A 14,099-nucleotide genomic window follows, 5' to 3' on the forward strand; every position below is an offset into this window, starting at 1 on the left:
AAACCACAAAACAAATAAGAAAGAAATTAAAGAAGTAAATAGAATATTAGAAAAATTAGTTATGTTGGATCTTTGGAGAAAATTGAATGGAGATAGAAGGGAATATACTTTCTTCTCAGCAGTTCAATGAACCTATTCAAAAATTGACCATATATTAGACATAAGACCTCAAATTAAATGCAAGAAAGCAGAAATAGTAAATGCTTTCTTTTCAGATCATGATGCAATAAAACTACATTCAACAAAAGTTAGGGGAAATAGACCAAAGTAATTGGAAACTAAACAATCTCATATTAAAGAATGATTGGGTGAAGCAGCAAATTATAGATACAATTAATAATTTCACTCAAGATAATGACAATGATGAGACATCATACCACAATTTGGGGGATGCAGCCAAAGCGGTGATAAGGGGAATTTTATATCCTTAGAGGCTTACTTGAATAAAACAGAGAAAGAAAAGATTAATGAATTGGGCTTGCAACTAAAAAAAGACCAAATTAAAACCCCAATCAAATACTAAATTGGAAATTCTAAAATTAAAAGGAGAAATTAAAATATTGAAAGTAAAAACTATTGAACTAATTAATAAAACTAAGAGTTGGTTCTATGAAAAGCCAATAAAATAGATAAGCCTTTGGTAAATCTGATTAGAAAAAGGAGGGAGGAAAATGAAATTAGTAGTCTTAAAAATGAAAAAGGAGAACTTTCCACCAATGAAGAGGAAATTAGAGACATAATAAGGAGTTATTTTGCTCAACTTTATGTCAATAAATTTGATAACCTAAGTGAAATGGATGACTACCTCCATAGACTTCCCAAACTAACAGAGGAGGAAGTAAATTGCTTGAATAGTCCCATTTCAGAAAAAGAAATAGAACAGGCAATTAAACAACTCCCTAAGAAAAAATCCCCAGGACCAGATGGATTACATGTGAATTTTACCAAACATTTAAAGAACAATTGGCCCCAATGCTATATAAATTATTTGGTAAAATAGGAATGAAGGAGTCCTACCAAATTCCTTCTATGACACAGACATGGTACTGATACCTAAACCAGGTAGGCTGAAAACAGAGAAAGAAAATTATAGACCAATCTCCCTAATGAATATTGATGCTAAAATCTTAAATAAGATATTAGCAAAAGACTACAGAAAATCATCTCCAAGATAATACACTATGATCAAGTAGATTTATACCAGGAATGAAGGGGTGGTTCAATATTAGGAAAACTATCAATATAATTGGCCATGTTAATAACCAAATTAACAAAAACCATATGATCATCTCAATAGATGCAGAAAAAGCATTCGATAAAATCCAACATCCATTCCTATTAAAAACACTTGAGAGTATAGGAATAAATGGACTTTTCCTTAAAATAATCAGCAGCATCTATTTAAAACCATCAGTAAGCATGATATGTAATGGAGACAAACTGCAACCATTCCCAATGAGATCCGGAGTGAAATAAGGTTGCCCACTATCACCGTTACTATTTAATATTGTATTAGAAATGCTAGCTATAGCAATAAGAGCTGAGAAAGAGATTAAAGGAATAAGAATAGGCAATGAGGAAACCAAATTATCACTCTTGCCGATGACATGATGGTATACTTAGAGAACCCCAGAGATTCTGCTAAAAAGTTATTAGAAATAATCCACAACTTTAGCAATGTTGCTGGTTATAAAATAAACCCACATAAGTCATCAGCATTCTTATATATCACTAACAAAATCCAACAGTCAGAGTTACAAAGAGAAATTCCATTTAAAGTAACTACTGATAATATAAAATATTTAGGAATCTATCTGCCAAAGGAAAATCAGAAACTTTAGGAGCAAAATTACAGACCAGTTTTCACACAAATTAAGTCTGATCTAACCAATTGGAAAATATTAAATGCTCTTGGATAGGGCGAGCAAATATAATAAAGATGACAATATTACCTAAACTAATCTATTTATTTAGCACTCATACCAATCAGAGTCCCAAAACTATTTCAATGACCTAGAAAATAACAACAAAGTTCATATGGAAAAACAAAAGGTCAAGAATTTCAAGGAATTAATGAAAAAATCAAATGAAGGTGGCTTAGCTGTACCAGATCTAAAATTATATTATAGAGCAGCAGTTACCAAAACTATTTGGTATTGGGTAAGGAATAGATTAGTTGATCAGTGGAATAGATTAGGTTCAAGGATAAACAGTCAACAAATAGCAACCTAGTCTTTGACAAAACCCAAAGATCCCAGCTTTGGGATAAGAACTTACTGTTTGATAAAAATTGCTGGGAAAATTGGAAACCATTATGGCAGAAACTAGGCATTGATCCATACTAAGGCCATACACCAAGATAAGGTCAAAATGGGTTCATGACCTAGGCATAAAGAATGAAATTATTAATAAATTAGAGGAACATAGGATAGTTTACCTCTCAGACCTGTGGAAGGGGAAGGTCTTTATGACCAAAGCAGAACTAGAGATCATTACTGATCACAAAATAGAAAATTTCGATTATACCAAACTGAAAAGTTTTTATACAAACAAAACTAATGCAGACAAGATTAGAAGGAAGCAATAAACTGGGAAAATATTTTTACAGTCAAAGGTTCTGATAAAGGCCTATTTCCAAAATATATAGAGAATTAACTCTACTTTATAAAAATCAAGCCATTCTCCAATTGAAAAATGGTCAAAGGATAGAACAGACAACTCTAGATGAAGAAATGGAAACTATTTCTAGTCATATGAAAAGATGCTCCAAGTCATTATTAATCAGAGAAATGCAAATTAAGACAACTCTAAGATACCACTACACACCTGTCAGTTTGGCTAAGATGACAGGAAAAATAATGATGATTGTTGAGGGGATGCGGGAAAACTGGGACATTGATGCATTGTTGGTGGAGTTGTGAACGAATCCAACCATTTTGGAGAGTAGTTTGGAACTATGCTCAAAAGTTATCAAACTGTATACCCTTTGATCCAGCAGTGTTACTACTGGGATTATATCCCAAAGAGATTATAAAGAAGGAAAGGGACCTGTATGTGCACGAATGTTTGTGGCAGCCCTTTTGTAGTGGCTAAAACTGAAACTGAATGGATGTCCATCAGTTGAGAATGGCTGAATAAAATGTGGTATATGAAAATTATGGAATATTACTGTTCTGTAAGAAATGACCAACAGGATGATTTCAGAAAGGCCTGGAGAGACTTACACGAACTGATGTGAGTGAAATGAGCAGGACCAGGAGATCATTATATACTTCAACAACAATACTATATATGATGACCAGTTCTGATGGACCAGGCCATCCTCAGCAACGAGATCAACCAAAACATTTCTAATGGAGCAGTAATGAACTGAACTAGCTATGCCAGAAAAAGAACTCTGGAGATGACTAAAACCATTACATTGAATTCCCAATCCCATATTTATGCACACCTGCATTTTTATTTCCTTCACAAGCTAATTGTACAATATTTCAGAGTTCGATTCTTTTGTACAGCAAAATAATGTTTTGGTCAGGTATATTTATTGTGTATCTAATTTATATTTTAATATATTTAACATCTACTGGTCATCCTGCACATCTAGGGAGGGTGGGGGAGTAAGAGGTGAAAAATTGGAACAAGAGGTTTGGCAATTATTAATGCTGTAAAGTTACCCATGTATATATCCTGTAAATAAAAGGCTATTAAATAAAAAAAAAATACTTGGGGGTCTGCCTGCCAAGACAAACCCATGAACTGTATGAACACAATTACAAAACACTTCTCATACAAATAAATTTAGATCTAAACAATTGGAAAAGTATTAATTGTTCAAGAATAGGCTGAGCTAATATAATAAAAATGACAATTCTGCCTAAATTGTTCTATTTGTTCAGTGCCATATCAATCAAATTACCAAAACATTGTTTTATAGATCTAGGAAAAATTATAACAAAATTCATCTGGAAGTACAAAAGGTCAAGAATATTAAGGCAATTAATGAAAAAAAAATATAAAGGATGATGGCTTAGCAGTACCAAACCTACAATTAATGTTATAAAACAGTAGTAATCAAAACCATTTGGACTGGCTAAGAAATAGAATGATGGATCAGTGGAATAGATTAGATACACATGTCATAATAATCAAGGCTTATAGCAACCTTGTATTTGATACCTTCCCAAACTCCAGCTTCTGGAATAAGAATTCACTATTTGACAAAAATTTATTGGAAAACTGGAAACTCATATGTCAGAAACTCAGCATAGACTTATATCTCATACCCCATAGCAAAACAAGGTCAAAATGGACATATGATTCAGGCATAAAGAATGGTTCTATAAACAAATTAGTAGAATAAGGGTTAATTTCCTTATCATATCTTTGGAGGAGGGAGAAATTTAAGACCAAAGAAGAACTAGTGAATATTATGAAATGCAAAATGCACAACTTTGATTCAGTAAATTACAAAAGTTTTGCACAAACAAAACCAACAAAAACAAGAAAAAGGAAAGTACAAAACTGGGAAAAAATCTTTATAGCCAGTATTTCTAATAAAGGTCTAATTTCTAAAATCTATAAAGAACTGTGCTAAATTTATAAAAATACAAGTCATTCTCCAATTAATAAATGGTCAAAAAGTATGAACAGATAATTTTCAGATGAAGAAATTAAAGCCATTTATAGTTATATGAAAAAAAATGCTCCAAATCTCTATTGATTAGAGAAATGAAATTTTAAAAAACTCTGAGATAACACCTCACACTTCTCAGATTGGCTAAGATGACAGGAAAATTTTATGATTAATATTGGAGGGGATGTGGGAAAACTGGGAACTGTAAAATGTTCCAATCATTCTGGAGAACAATCTGGAACTATGTCCACAGGTCTATAAAACTGTGCAAACTCTTTGAGCCAGTACTGCCATTATTGGGTCTGTATCCCAAGGAAATCATAAAGGAGGGAAAAGGATGCACATGTACAAAAAATTTTGTTGCAGCTCTTTTTGTGGCAGCAAAGAATTGGAAAAGTTTTAAATGTCCATTGTTGAATGGCTGAACAGGTTGAAGTATATGAACGTTATAGAATATTATTGTTCTTTAAAAAATGATTAATAAGCTGATTATAGAAAGTTCTGGAAAGATTTACATGAACTGATGCTGAGTGAAACAAGTGGAACCAGGAATGCATTGTACACAGTAAACAATAAGAATATATAATCATCAAACATAAAAGTCTTACCTCTACTCAATAGTTCTGTGATCCAAAAGGATCCCAATAGACTTTGGTTAGAAAATGCCACTTGCTTCCAGAAAAAGAAATAAGGACACTGGATGTAAATATACATATGCTTAAAAAAAAAAAAAGAAAGAAAATCAGAGAAACGTTCAGGAGAGATATAAGTACTACCTCATACCATTGCTACATCTTATTAATGAAAACTCAAACTTCCATTTTCCAGGAATTGAAATATATTATGCCACTGACAAATGGTCATATCTATGATGTAACTGGGGTCATTGGGAAGAGAGTTGATTTAGATCCTCGGAGAAAAAAAGGGGTAGAGTACTAGTTGGTCACTGGTCATTTGCTGTCTGTGTAACCTTAAGAGAATCACTTATTTCCTTCATGTTATAGATGTGAAGATTTGGCCAGATGACCTTTCAAATACCTTGAAGCTCCAAGTTATTGGTTCTTTAAATAAAGAATTTGCTTTTCAGTTTTCTAAACCCCATGTATGATTTTTACTTTTTTTAAAAACTGAGACATTGTGATAAAACTAAACCAATAGAATATGAAGCATGAAGATAAAATAAATGAAATTTGATCATGATAAAACTATATGAATATAACAGGGGTATGACCAATGATCTCAATCCTTAGGTGTATAGTCAGTGCAATGTGATTTGTCTGACACTGTCCTCTTCATGGAAACTAGATAAGTCTGCCTCTAGAAACTCATGATCTATTTGGCATAGAGGGACCAAGCTCTCCACTTCAGATTATGGAGCAGTATTCTCTGACTGTTTTCTCTCCACTTTCTATGTGTTGAGGAGTCTTTTGGTTGGATGCTGACTTGGGACCCAAAGAAAATACAAAAGGTCCAATCAATGAAACTTGCTCTCTTTCCAATGTGCTGGTCATGAGGTATGAGGAGTCTGGAAGACTCTTAAATCTAGAAATCTAGAAGGGGATGATCCTCAGTACATGGCCTCCCATATAGTTTGTGTCTAGAATTGGGACATCTCTTACTTTTGTTTTCTTTCCTAATGATTACATGGCATTACAAGATTTCCTAAAGTTCAGAGGAGTTATCAGAAGAAATTTGAAAAACCTGTGGTGATATAGGTCAATCATGAGTCAATCATGTACCTAAGATGCTTTGTCTTTCAAGAAAGATGATTCCATCTATTGATGAGACTGCATTTAGAAGTGAATGTGGTATATGACTATTTTATTGTAACTCCTTGAAGTTGCATCCCAGGGACAAGAGTATAATGGGTTTCAGAGGAATTTTTTTTTTCTTTTGATTTCTGTTATACCTTCTCAGTAAGTGGTTCTGTTATAAAAGCTAATAGCTATTAAACTAATAATTACCAGTAATTGAAATTGGAGAGAAAATGGCAACATAAACTGTTGTTATTGTTTGTTCTTCATTCTTAAAGATGACCATGAAATTAGGGAGGTGATGCCATGACATGCAAGTGAATTCAATTTAAGTGAGGGGTGCTTCATACCTGGCCATCTAGGTTTACTTACCAGATATAGATCAGGATGACTAGAGATGGCCCTGGATACAATGAGAGACCCTGAATTTTTTAAGATAAGGTCTTCAATAGATCTGTTTGACTATGTGATTAAGACTAGGTCTCAAATGAGGCCTCTTTCACTTAGTCAAAAACAACAACAAAACAAAACAAAACAACAGTAACAACAAAAACAACAACAACAACAACAACAAAAACCTGGACCTATCTCTAAATAAATAAATAAATCAGGGAGGGGGAAACTCTTAGGGTTTCTGGCCAAAACCAAAATGATTGCTATTTACATTGACCCTGAGTCAATCTGGACCTAAAAAGACCTACCCAAAATAGTAATATACTCACTATAGTATCCCTAGAATCGTTGACAGGGTACTTATAAAGGCTTATCTTATCAGGATGAATAGAAACTAGAATAAGATATGCCAGAGTTCATATAATTATTAAATATATGTAAGGTTTATGAAACTTCATTATTTTAAAAATAAATTAATAATAATAAATACTAACATACATTATTAGAAAATTCCTTTATGATATGGACCATATCTTTTATCAGTGGTTTGCATTAAAGTTCTGCAAATGTTACTAATTATCTAATATTTGGCTTGTTTTCAACATCCCAGGGAAGAAATTAAAGTTTAGGTTTGCCCCACATTTGTTGTATTTCCAAAGGGAAGGATGGTGCAGAGTACAAAGGTATTCAGAACTGATATTAAATTATTAAATTCCTATACACAAAATAACCCAAAACACCAAAGGGATGACTTAGCTAAAATAGTCAGCCAAAACACTTAAGGGGTGACTTAGCTAAAATGATCAGCAGGAATTGAGAAAGAGCAGCTTTATAGAAGTCCTGTTCAACCTCTGGTTACAGAAACCAGGTATCATTTTGATGAAACCTCAGGACCTTATAATTATTGTCAATCCCAGTATTTTCTTTGCTCTCAGAATAAGGACTAGTTTCTTTGACCTGGAGGTGCCTGCTTTCTAAAAGGAGAAGTATCCTCCCCATTTTGTGCATATATTAGTTCTTGAACACCCTCCCACTCCCTCGGCTTCTCCTGATAGAACTCCTACTTAAAGAGCTTCTAATTTTAGAAATAACTATGGGTCCAAAGTTTTCCCCAGCAAGGAGGAAAAATTAAAAAAAAAAGTTATTCACTATACAAATACGGACCACATAGTTTATTCCCACATGTATAAGACAATGGTAAGTAAAAAATATTTATTTATTTAATAATATTTATTTCCAACTCAGGTAATGTTAGCAAACTAACACAGAAAGCATGTTGAAACCCAGTGTTTCATGGTTCATAACTATCTGTTTCTATTTCCCTTCTGCACTTACATTGTCTAGTCAAACAACTAAGCAGCTTCCAAGAGAGGTCATCTGTTTTGATGATCTTCCTTCCTCATGTGGATGTCTTCCTTGTTGCAAGCATGACCTTGCAATTGCTGGTAATTCTCAATCATTCTGCAAGACAATCCCTTTTTTCTTTAATACTGGGGACTTCCAGATTCTTTTGATATTCACTAAGTTGTTCCTAGATAAGAAATAAGGACTCCAGGGGCCTATAGATCTTTTCTGGCTGATTCCAGGTTCTTTATCCGTTATATGAGAACAAAGGAGCACCCTTTCTTCTTTCACTCTCTCCCACACCTTCCTATCTTAGAGTCATATCCTATGTTTTTTAAAGTTACAAACAAGAGACTTTTAAGTTAGAAATCACCTCTTTTACCAGATATTAATAATTTGTTTTTCTAGCTCTGCAGCCAATTCAAGGGACTCAGCCCAGAAATGAGTCACTTAGCTGTAACCAGAAAGAATATATTGATTCATATTCATAAATGAATATATTTCTATGCAAGCAAGCAAAAAATACCTGGACATGCTCTTAAGGAAGGAGAACTTGTTACAATCCTCTCTGGCTTGAAAGTTTTCTCTTCTTATCTCGAGTGCTTTTTTTTCCCTTTCACATTTTGTCCATATTCTCACTTTCATAAAAAGTCATGTGGGTTCACCATGGGAGGCTCAAACATTTTCTTAATGTTTGCTTCCCAAATCCATGCAGGACAAATTCTCCAAACAGTAACTAATTCTTATACACTTTGTAACTCATAGGCAGATGTGAAATAATTATTCCATTATTGCAGCCAGCTGGTAAAAATGCAAACGTTTATTTCTCCTTCCTAATTAGCCCGGTTAGTTGAGGCCTATCTCTCTGCCTGACTTCTAGATCTTGCAGTTTTGTCCTTGGCTTCTGCCTCTGCTTTCTTCAGTCTCCAGCTCAACTCCAACTCGTGGCTTCTCAATCTCCAAATGAGGCGAGTAGTCTTTTCTTCCAGAGTGTTCTGTCTCAGAGCCCTGTTGATGTTCTGGAGAAATTCTCTTTCTCTCCAAGAGCTTCCTCCATATATATCATCTCCCAAAGGTTAGCTCCTCCTTCTCGAGGGAGAGGGATTCTGGGTTATCTCCCACAGTGCTCTCTGGTCCTAAGGGAAGTGTGAATTCAGCTCTCATACTAGCCCTGAACGCTCCCAAAGGAGTGAACTCCATTGAGTACTTAGATACTTATGAGCTCTTTAAAGGTGTGAACACAAACATTGTTCAATCAGTTCCACTTAGTATCTTGTTTCAAGTTCTGGCCCAAAATAACTCTAAGATTAAATTAACTCCAATGTCTTTAACACTTTGTAAAGAAATGTCAACCCTTTAGTAAAGATTCCAACAGGCAGAGATCACAAGTTACCTCCCAAATACAGAATTAGACAAATTCAACAAAGAATATTTTACAAAGCTTATTTGAATATTCCATTTGCTTAGTACTTAAAAAGGACCTATCACTCCCCCATACAAACAGTGAAAACTAAAACTAAATTAAAGATTTAAATTAAAATTTACTTAGCCAATTAAAAAAGTGCTTATCTTGATCTCACACAAATTATAGAGGGGCAACTAGGTTATGTAGTGGATAGAACAACAACCCTAAAATCAGGAGAACCTGAGTTCAAATCTGATCTCAGACACTGAACACTTCCTAACTGTGTGACCCTGAACAAGTCAGTTAACTCCAATTGCCTCAGTAAAAAAATTGAAAAAAAAAATCTAAATGAGAATTAGAATAAAACAAAGGCAGCAAAAGTGGAAAAACAAATATCACAGAAGGAAAGAAAAATGAGGAATCCCTTTCAGAAAAAGAGAAAACCTCTTAATTCCATTTTATCTCCCAAAATATGTGGAAACTCCTCTTCACCCAGGGATTGGGTTGACTAAAAGTAACCTACTCAACCTTAAGATTAGAAACCAAAATGTTTTGACCTGAAAAATTCTTGTGGGTCTTTGTGGTTCTTAAAAAAAAAAAAAAAATCAGCTATGCATGCTTGGCATCTAGAATTTATATAGTATTGCATAAAAATCATATAAATACATAATAGAATAAGAATGTTTGATGCAAAATCCCAAGGAACTACCTTCAAAGTTACAAATTACAAACATATGAATGCTGTGTTTAATTGACATAGCATTATGCTAAGCATCACTTGTCAGGCTGCTTCCATGATTATTTGTCTAGATTACATGCAGAATAAACTACATATACTTATCATATTTTTGGAAACATCCACATAAGAAATGTAAGGAGACATAGCAAATAAACTTAAAGAATAGCAACAGTAATCTTACAAAATGACAATATAAACAAAATAGCAAAAATTATATTCAAATAGAAAGTAGCTAAAATTCACAAGCAAATGTAGCTACAATACATGTAAAGTATTAATACAAAGGACACAAACAAAAGTAGATTGTTAAACTTTTCTAGCTAGACTCCCTTGAGAAGACTAATATACTTCCACTTCTTTTCCTCTTTAAAGACTGGCTTTTGATCTCATCTTTTGATTTAATCTACTCTCTCCAAAGTCTGTCAATGATCTCTTAATGACCAAGTCTAATGGCCTTTTATCAATCTTCATCCTTCCTGACTTCTCTGCAGTCTTTGACAATGTTGATCACTCTATTAACTTTGATATCTTCTTTCTATGTTTCCATAATAGTATTCTATCCTGGTTCTTTTCTTAGCTATTTGACACATCTTTCTCAGTCTCCTTTAGTGAATATTGTCCCAAGTCATACCCATTGAAGGCTCTCTTCTAGGCTCTGTTCTGATCCCTCTTCTCTTTTTTCTCTACAGTGTTTGACTTGTTAATCTTATCAGCTCTTTTACTTTCAGTTATAATCTCTTTGTAGATGACTCTCAGAACTACATAGATAGCCTTAACCTGTTGCCTTACCTCTTGACTTTCATCTTCAACTGTCTATTAGACACTTCAAATTGTATGTTCTATTTTCATCTTAAATTCAATATATTCAGAACCAAACTCATTATATTTCTCTGAAACCCTCCCTCTTTTTCAATTTCCAAATAACTTTTGGGGCCACTAAATGGTGCAGGCGATAAAGTGTTAGGCCAACAGTCAAAAAGACTTATCATTCTAAATTCAAATCTGGCCTCAGATGCTTACTATCTGTATGACTCTAGGCAAGTCACTTAACCCTGTTTGCCTTCTTCAACTCATTTTTTAAATGAGTTGAAGAAGGAAATAACAAACCATTCTAGTCACTTTGCCAGAAAAACACCAGATAGGGTAATGAAGATTCAAACTTGATTGAAACAACTCAGTGATGATAACTTAACTATCAAAGGTAACATAAGTCTACAAATTACCCAGTTTCAAAAACATAGGTCATCCTTGATTTCTCATCCTTTCATTCCCTTTCATTTGTTCTATTTGTTGTCAAGTCCTGATAACTTTATTTTCATATTTTCTTACATAATTACTTCCTTTTTCTCCTCTGACATAGCCATTTCCCTGGCGCAGGCCCTCATAAGTTTATTCCTAGATTATTTAAATAATTTCCCAGGTGGTTTGCCTGCCTCAATTCTCTCCCCATGCCAGTCAATCATCCACTCATTTGTTAAATTGAATTTCTTATAGTATAAACCTGACCTTGCCACTTCCCTATTCAGTAAACTTCAATGTCTTCTTATAGCCTCAGGATCAAGTATGATCCTGTTTGGTATCCAGTTCTCTTCATAATCACACCTTTTCCCTTTCTAGGCTCCTTACTCCTTACCCTCATTAAGTATTCTTCAGTCCACTCACACTGATCTTTTTGATATTCCTTGCAAAGATGCTCCATCTCCATACTATGGACATTTGCATTGGCTATTTCCCCATGTCTGAAATAATCTCCTTTTTCAACTCTACCACCTGGCTTTTCTTGCTTCTTTAAAGTCCCATTTTCCATGAGAAAACATTTCCCAAACCCTTTAATACCAGTGCCTTTTCTCTATTGTCTCCAGTGTGTGTATATATCTTGTTTGTATATATTTGTTTTTCTATTGCCTCCTTCATTAGACTGTAAGGCACTTAACAGCAATGACTGGCTTTTGTCTATCTTTGTATCCTCAGGATTTAGCACAATGCTTAGCATATAGTCTATAGTCAGCACTTAATAGATACTTATTTTCTGATTGACAAAGAAGCAAAGTGTGTCTCAAAGAAATAGGTCTAACTTACATGGTAACTCTGAAAAATACTGCCCAACTATAGCCTAAAATAGAATTGGGGGTGATCTGAATTTTTTTCTCTTTGACCTCTAAAATCTAGGGCATCTGACAGACTTCTAAGTGGAGAATCTCTTTCCAAATTCTACGGGTTTTCAAATTATCTCAGATGAAGTTTCTCCTTATAACATAATGGCTAGAGGCAATTGCTGCTAAGTCTCCAGTAAAGAGATTTCAACCCATTGATGATCTCATAGATAGGTGGAAACTGGCAAGGGGTCTCATATGTATGAATAAGTTTCTTAGCAATTCTGCACTTGATTTTCACTCCCCCATCCCTGAGCAAAGATAAAATATTCCTGAATCTTCCAAATAGGGGACAGACTTGTTCACCTCCAAATAATTACGCAAGAATTAGAGGGAGGAGGAAAAGTCATTATTCCAAAGGTTTCAGGGGAAAAAAATCTTCCTCTAGAAGGCAACATTTAAATTAAATATTGAATGAAACCTGAAATTAAATTGTGAAGATGAAGAGAGCATGACTTCTTTGTATGCAAGATAGCCAGGACCAAGAAATAAAAATAAAAGAAAGTTGAGGAACAGGGAAAAGGACAGTTTAGCAAGATCATATGAACAATAATAATAATAATAGTAATAAGATCAGAAAGGCAGATTTTGACATATTGTGAAGACTTTGAGAGACAGACAGAAACATATACAGCGACAGAAACAGAGACAGAGATAGAGACAAAGAGAGACAGAGCAAGAGAGAGAGAGAAAGAGAAAAAGAGAGGGGAGAGAGAGAGAGAAAGAGAGAGAGAGAGAGAGAGAGAGAGCGAGAGAGAGAGAGAGAGCGCATATGTGGTCCAAGAGCTAAAAAGAGAACCACTGGAGTGTATTGTATAGGGAATGATATGTCTGTATTTGTGCTTTAAAAAATCCTGTTGGCAGCTTTGTAGAGAAGACATAGTAGGGAGAGAAAAGATAGAAAAAACTAATTATGTGGTTAATATAATAGTACAAGTGATAATTTTGAACTGAGTTGGTGGCTATGTGAATACGGTACAGATGTAAGAGATATTATGGAGATAGAAATGACATAATTTGGTAATTGCTTGGATATATGAAATTGAGGAGTCAGATATGACATCAAGCTTTCAAACTAAGGTTACTGGAAGGATGTTACTCTCAAAAGAAATGTTGAGAAAAAGATCAGGTTGGGGGTGATGTTAGAAAATAAGTTATACTTTGAATATAAATTGAGTTTAGTTTATGTTCAATAGACAATTGGTGATGTAATGCTGGAGAAAGTGAGAGAAGATAGAGATTAAAGATTTTCAATATTTTAATAGTAGAGAGTTTGGACTGGCCATGGGCTAGTAACCCTGGATGAGATTTTTGTCTCAAAGTATCCAGTGACAAGCAAGTAATTCCAGAGAATTTTATAGGGCTCCAGCAATCAGGGGAAAAAAGGCAAAGGGGGAGGGGAGCAGAGCATTGGTAGAGTGGAAATTCCAGGAAGGACCATAACTTTTTAATTCTGAGAGGTTGGAGGTGAAGAAGGAAGGATCATAAATTCTGATAAGTTGGGAGTGAAGAAGCTGGGAGACAGGAAGTCTGGGCCCAGGAGATACCCAAGCATTTGAGATAAGCTATCTGGAGTTTTATGACTCTTTGGAATGCTAGAGTGGCCAGAGCTCGGCAGCCCTAATTATCTCAGTCCTAATGTCCATGAAAGGGAGGTTGCCACCAGAGAAACTGAGAC

This window comes from Sarcophilus harrisii, chromosome 6 (genome assembly GCF_902635505.1).
Source record: "Sarcophilus harrisii chromosome 6, mSarHar1.11, whole genome shotgun sequence".
In the NCBI taxonomy this organism is placed as follows: domain Eukaryota; kingdom Metazoa; phylum Chordata; class Mammalia; order Dasyuromorphia; family Dasyuridae; genus Sarcophilus; species Sarcophilus harrisii.